Here is a 6156-nt window from a genome sequence, read left to right on the forward strand (position 1 = left end):
CTAACACCGGCTCCAAGATCACATAAAGCAGTTTTAATATAATTTCTTTTAATGGAGCAAGGTATAGTAGGTACTCCGGGATCCCCAAGTTTCTTTGGCATTCCACCCTTAAAAGTATAATTAGCAAGCATGGTGGAAATCTCAGCTTCCGGTATGTTTCTTTTATTAGTAATGATATCCTTCATATATTTAGCATAAGGATTTGTTTTGAGCACATCAGTTAATCTCATACGCAAAAGGATAGGCCTAATCATTTCAGCAAAGCGCTCAAAATCCTCATCATCCTTTTTCTTGGATGGTTTCAAAGGAAAAGGCATGGGTTTCTGAACCCAATGTTCCCTTTCTTTACCATGTTTCCTAGAAACAAAGTCTCTTTTATCATAACGTTGATTCTTTGATTGTGGGTTATCAAGATCAACAGCAGGCTCAATTTCTACATCATTGTCATTACTAGGTTGAGCATCATCATGAACATCATTATTAATATTTTCATTAGGTTCATGTTCATTATCAGATTGTGTTTCAGCATCAGACATAGAAGTACTATTTGGATTATCAGGTGGTTCAGCAATAGGTTCACTAGAAGTTTGCACAGTTCTATCATTTTTCTTCTTATTCTTTTTAGAAGAACTAGGAACATCAATATTATTTCTTTGAGAATCTTGCTCGATTCTCTTAGGGTGGCCTTCAGGATACAAAGGTTCCTGAGTCATTCTACCAATTCTAGTGGCCACTCTAACAGTATAATCATTTTTCTTACTATTCATTTCAGCAAGCACTTCTTTTTGAGCCTTAAGTACTTGTTCTACTTGAGTGGTAACCATAGAAGCATGTTTGCTAACAAGTTTAAGTTCACCTTTAATATTAGCCATATAATCACCCAAGCGTCTAATCATATAAGCATTTTCTTTTAATTGTCTACCAAAATAAGCATTGAAATCGTCTTGCTTAAACATAAAGTTATCAAACTCATCCAAGCACTGACTAGCAATTTTAGTAGGAGGAACTTCAGCTTTATCATATCTATGGAGAGAATTTACCTTTCCTACCTGTGTCGGGATATCGGGATCAGGAGGTTCTTCAATAAATAAAGAATTGAGATCATATGTTTCTTCAATAGGCGGTATATTAAGACCATGTATTTCTTCAATAGGCGGTAAATTCTTAACATCTTCAGCTTTAATACATTTTTATTTCATAGATTTCTTTGCCTCTTGCATATCTTCGGGACTGAGAAATAGAACACCTCTCTTCTTTGGAGTTGGTTTAAGAATAGATTTAGTAATTGTGTTAGAAGTTGGCTCAGGAGGTGCCTAATTATTTTAATTTGTCAACATATTATTCAATAGAATTTCAGCTTCATTCGGTGTTCTTTCCCTGAAAAGAGAACCAGCACAACTACCCAGGTAATCTCTGGAAGCATCAGTTAGTCCATTATAAAAGATATCAAGTATTTTGGGTTTCTTAAGAGGATGATCAGGCAAGGCATTAAGTAACTTGAGAAGCCTCCCCCAAGCTTGTGGGAGACTCTCTTCTTTAATTTGCACGAAGTTGTATATTTCCCTCAAAGCAGCTTGTTTCTTATGAGCAGGGAAATATTTAGCAGATAAGTAATAAATCATATCCTGGGGACTACGCACACAACCAGGATCAAGAGAATTAAACCATATCTTAGCATCACCCTTTAATGAGAACTGAAATATTTTGAGTATATAAAAGTAACGCGATCTCTCATCATTAGTAAACAGGGCAGCTATATCATTTAACTTAGTAAGATGTGTCACAACGGTTTCAGATTCATAGCCATAAAACAGATCAGATTCAACCAAAGTAATTATACCAGGATCCACAGAGAATTCATAATCCTTATTAGGAACACATATAGGTGAAGTAGAAAAAGCAGGGTCGGGTTTCATTTTATCTCTAGGTGATTCTTTGTTCCATTTAATTAATAACCTCTTAAGCTCATATCTATCCTTGCAAGCTAAAATAGCGGCAGAAGATTCCATATCAAAAAGATAGCCCTCGGGAATAACATGCATATTTTCATCATCACTATCATCATCGTATTCAGATTCAATAATTTCTTTTTCTCTAGCCCTAGCAATTTGTTCATCAAGAAATTCACCAAGGGGCACAGTAGTATCAGGCATAGAAGTAGTTTCATCATAAGTATCATGCATAGCAGAAGTGGCATCATCAATAACATGCGACATATCAGAACGAATAGCAGAAGCAGGTGTAGGTGTCGCTAACTTACTCATAACAGAAGGTGAATCAAGCGCAGAGCTAGATGGCAGTTCCTTACCTCCCCTCGTAGTTGAGGGATAAATCTTGGTTTTTGGATCTCTCAAGTTCTTCATAGTGATAAGCAGATATAAATCCCAAGTGACTCAAAGAATAGAGCTATGCTCCTCGGCAACAGCGCCAGAAATTGGTCTTGATAACCCACAAGTATAGGGGATCGCAACAACTTTTGAGGGTAGAGTATTCAACCCAATTTTATTGATTTGACACAAGGGGAGCCAAAGAATATTCTCAAGTATTAGCAGCTGAGTTGTCAATTCAACCACACCTAGAAACTTAGTATCTGCAGCAAAGTGTTTAGTAGCAAAGTAATATGATAGTGGTGGTAGCGTCAACAAAAGTAAAGACAACAAAAGTAATGTTTTTGGTATTTTGTAGTGATTGTAACAGTAGCAACGGGAAAGTAAATAAGCAAGAACTAGTATATGGAAAACTCGTAGGCACCGGATCAGTGATGGATAATTATGCCGGATGCGGTTCATCATGTAACACTCATAACATAGGGTGACACAGAACTAGCTCCAATTCATCAATGTAATGTAGGCATGTATTCTGTATATAGTCATACGTGCTTATGGAAAAGAACTTGCATGACATCTTTTGTCCTACCCTCCCATGGTAGCGGGGTCCTATTGGAAGCTAAGGGACATTAAGGCGTCCTTTTAATAGAGAACTGGAACAAAGCATTAGCACATAGTGAATACATGAACTCCTCAAACTATGGTCATCACCGGGAGTGGTCCCGATTATTGTCACTTCGGGGTTGCCGGATCATAACACATAGTAGGTGACTATAGACTTGCAAGATAGGATCAAGAACTCACATATATTCATGAAAACATAATAGGTTCAGATCTGAAATCATGGCACTCGGGCCCTAGTGACAAGCATTAAGCATAGCAAAGTCATAGCAACATCAATCTCAGAACATAATGGATACTAGGGATCAAACCCTAACAAAACTAACTCGATTACATGATAAATCTCATCCAACCCATCACCGTCCAGCAAGCCTACGATGGAATTACTCACGCACGGCGGTGAGCATCATGAAATTGGTGATGGAGGATGGTTGATGATGACGACGACGACGAATCCCCCTCTCTAGAGCCCTGAACGGACTCCAGATCAGCCCTCCCGAGAGGTTTTAGGGCTTGGCGGCGGCTCCGTATCGTAAAATGCGATGATTTCTTCTCTCTTATTTTTTTCTCTCTGAAAGCAAATATATAGAGTTGGAGTTGGCGTCGGAGGGCATCCAGGGGGGCCACGAGGTAGGGGGCGCGCCCTAGGGGGGCGCCCCCACCCTCGTGAGAAGGGTGTGGGCCCCCTGGTCTTCATCTTTGGCGAGGATTTTTTATTATTTTTTCTAAGATGTTCCATGGAGTTTCAAGTCATTCCGAGAATATTTGTTTTCTGCACATAAAACAACACCATGGCAATTCTGCTGAAAACAGCGTCAGTCCGGGTTAGTTCCATTCAAATCATACAAGTTAGAGTCCAAAACAAGGGCACACGTGTTTGGAAAAGTAGATACGACGGAGACGTATCAGTACGCTTCGACCAGGTGGGTCCCGACTGTCAGGCACTTCCTTGCGTGCGAAGATGTAGCTGGTGGGTCCCAGCAGTCAGGGGGGCGAATCGTTTTTTTACCCGGACGCACTTCCTTGCATGCGAAGATGTAGCTGGTGGGTCGTAGAAGTCAGGAGTGCAAATCATTTTTTTGCTCGCACGCACTTCCTTGCATGCGAAGATGTAGCTGGTGGGTCCCAGCAGTCAGGGGGAAACGTTTTTTTCGTGAAATACGGTGGCCCGTCCGGTGGGTCCCCGCTGTCAGGTGGAGGAATCATTATTTTTGCGCGTAATAAGGAGGCACTTCCTTCCTTCCTACGGCGGTGGACGACGGCGAGGACTAGGAAGGGGACGACTCGGAGCCGGGGAAGACGCAACAGTGGATGCGCATGTGAAGAGGAGTACGAGGGTTCACTGGTTCAGCTGCGGTGTGCGGCTGCTCTCGCCGCAGAATAACAGGGGGTGTGGGTGAGTAGAGGGATGGCCTGGCCAGCGGTGGGAGTAGTAGGGGCGGTGAGGCCTCCGCGGCATCACAGCCGGCCACGGGAGGCAAGAGCACGCGGCACGACCGGCGCTGGTTTGGGTGGCTGGAGCAAGAAGACTAGAGGTTGAAGAAGCACTACGGCCGTTGGATGAACATCGTACGGTAACAGGAGCTACAATCATTCATATTGACTAAGTTGACAAAGCCCTCCGTCCATGTCAACTTGGTAGGCCCACAAGTCAGCCTCCCACTATGCTGGGTTCCAACTGGCAGGGGGAATATTCATTTTTTTGTGCGTAATAAGGAGGCACTTCCTTGCGTGCGAAGATAGCTGGTGGGTCCAACATGTTAGCGGGGGGCACGTTATTTTCTCGAAATACAGAGGCCCTTCCGGTGGGTCCCAGATGTCAGGTGGAGGAATCATTATTTTGCACGTAATAAGGAGGCATTTCCTTGTGTGCGGTCGTGGACCCAGCTGTCAACCTCTCCACGCACAGTCTACTTCCGATGGTGTCTGATACATCTCCAACGTATCTATAATTTTTGATTGCTCCATGCTATATTATCTACTGTTTTGGATGTTTATGGGCTTTATTATACACTTTTATATCATTTTTGGGACTAACCTATTAACCCAGAGCCCAGTGCCAGTTTCTGTTTTTTTGCCTATTTTAGGGTTTCGAAGAAAAGGAAAACCAAAAGAGTCCAATTGACCTGAAACTTCACGGAACTTATTTTTGGATCAGAAGAAGCCCAGAAGACTTGGAGTGCACGTAAGGGAAGCTTCAAGGAGGCCACGAGGAAGGGGGGGCGCCCACCCCCCCTGGGCGCGCCCTCCACCCTCGTGGGCCCCTCGTGGCCCCCTGACGTACTTCTTCCGCCTATATATCTCCATATACCCTAAAACGATCGGGGAGCACAATAGATCGGGAGTTCCGCCGCCAGAAGCCTCCGTAGCCACCAAAAGCCAATCTAGACCTGTTCCGGCACCCTGCCGGAGGGGGAATCCCTCTCCGGTGGCCATCTTCATCATCCCGGTGCTCTCCGTGACGAGAAGGGAGTAGTTATGAGTTTGCTCTCTCTCTCTCTCACTCGTGTTCTTGATTTGGCACGATCTTGATGTATCGCGAGCTTTGCTATTATAGTTGGATCTTATGTTTCTCCTCCCCCTCTACTCTCTTGTAATGAATTGAGTTTTCCCTTTGAAGTTATCTTATCGGATTGAGTCTTTAAAGATTTGAGAACACTTGATGTATGTCTTGTCGTGCGTACCTGTGGTGACAATGGGATACCACGTGATTCACTTGATGTATGTTTTGGTGATCAACTTGCGGGTTCCGCCCATGAACCTATGCATAGTGGTTGGCACACGTTTTCACCTTGATTTTCCGGTAGGAACTTTGGGGCACTCTTTGAGGTTCTATGTGTTGGTTAAATAGATGAATCTGAGATTGTGTGATGCATATCGTATAATCATACCCACGGATACTTGAGGTGACATTGGAGTATCTAGGTGACATTAGGGTTTTGGTTGATTTGTGTCTTAAGGTGTTATTCTAGTATGAACTCTAGGGCAATTTGTGACACTTATAGGAATAGCCCAAGAGATTGATTGGAAAGAATAACTTTGAGGTGGTTTCGTACCCTACCATAATCTCATCGTTTGTTCTCCGCTATTAGTGACTTTGGAGTGACTCTTTGTTGCATGTTGAGGGATAATTATGTGATCCAATTATGTTAGTATTGTTGAGGGAACTTACACTAGCAAAAGTATGAACCCTAGGCCTTATTTCCAC

Source organism: Triticum dicoccoides, chromosome 5A, assembly GCF_002162155.2.
Source record: "Triticum dicoccoides isolate Atlit2015 ecotype Zavitan chromosome 5A, WEW_v2.0, whole genome shotgun sequence".
NCBI lineage: Eukaryota > Viridiplantae > Streptophyta > Magnoliopsida > Poales > Poaceae > Triticum > Triticum dicoccoides.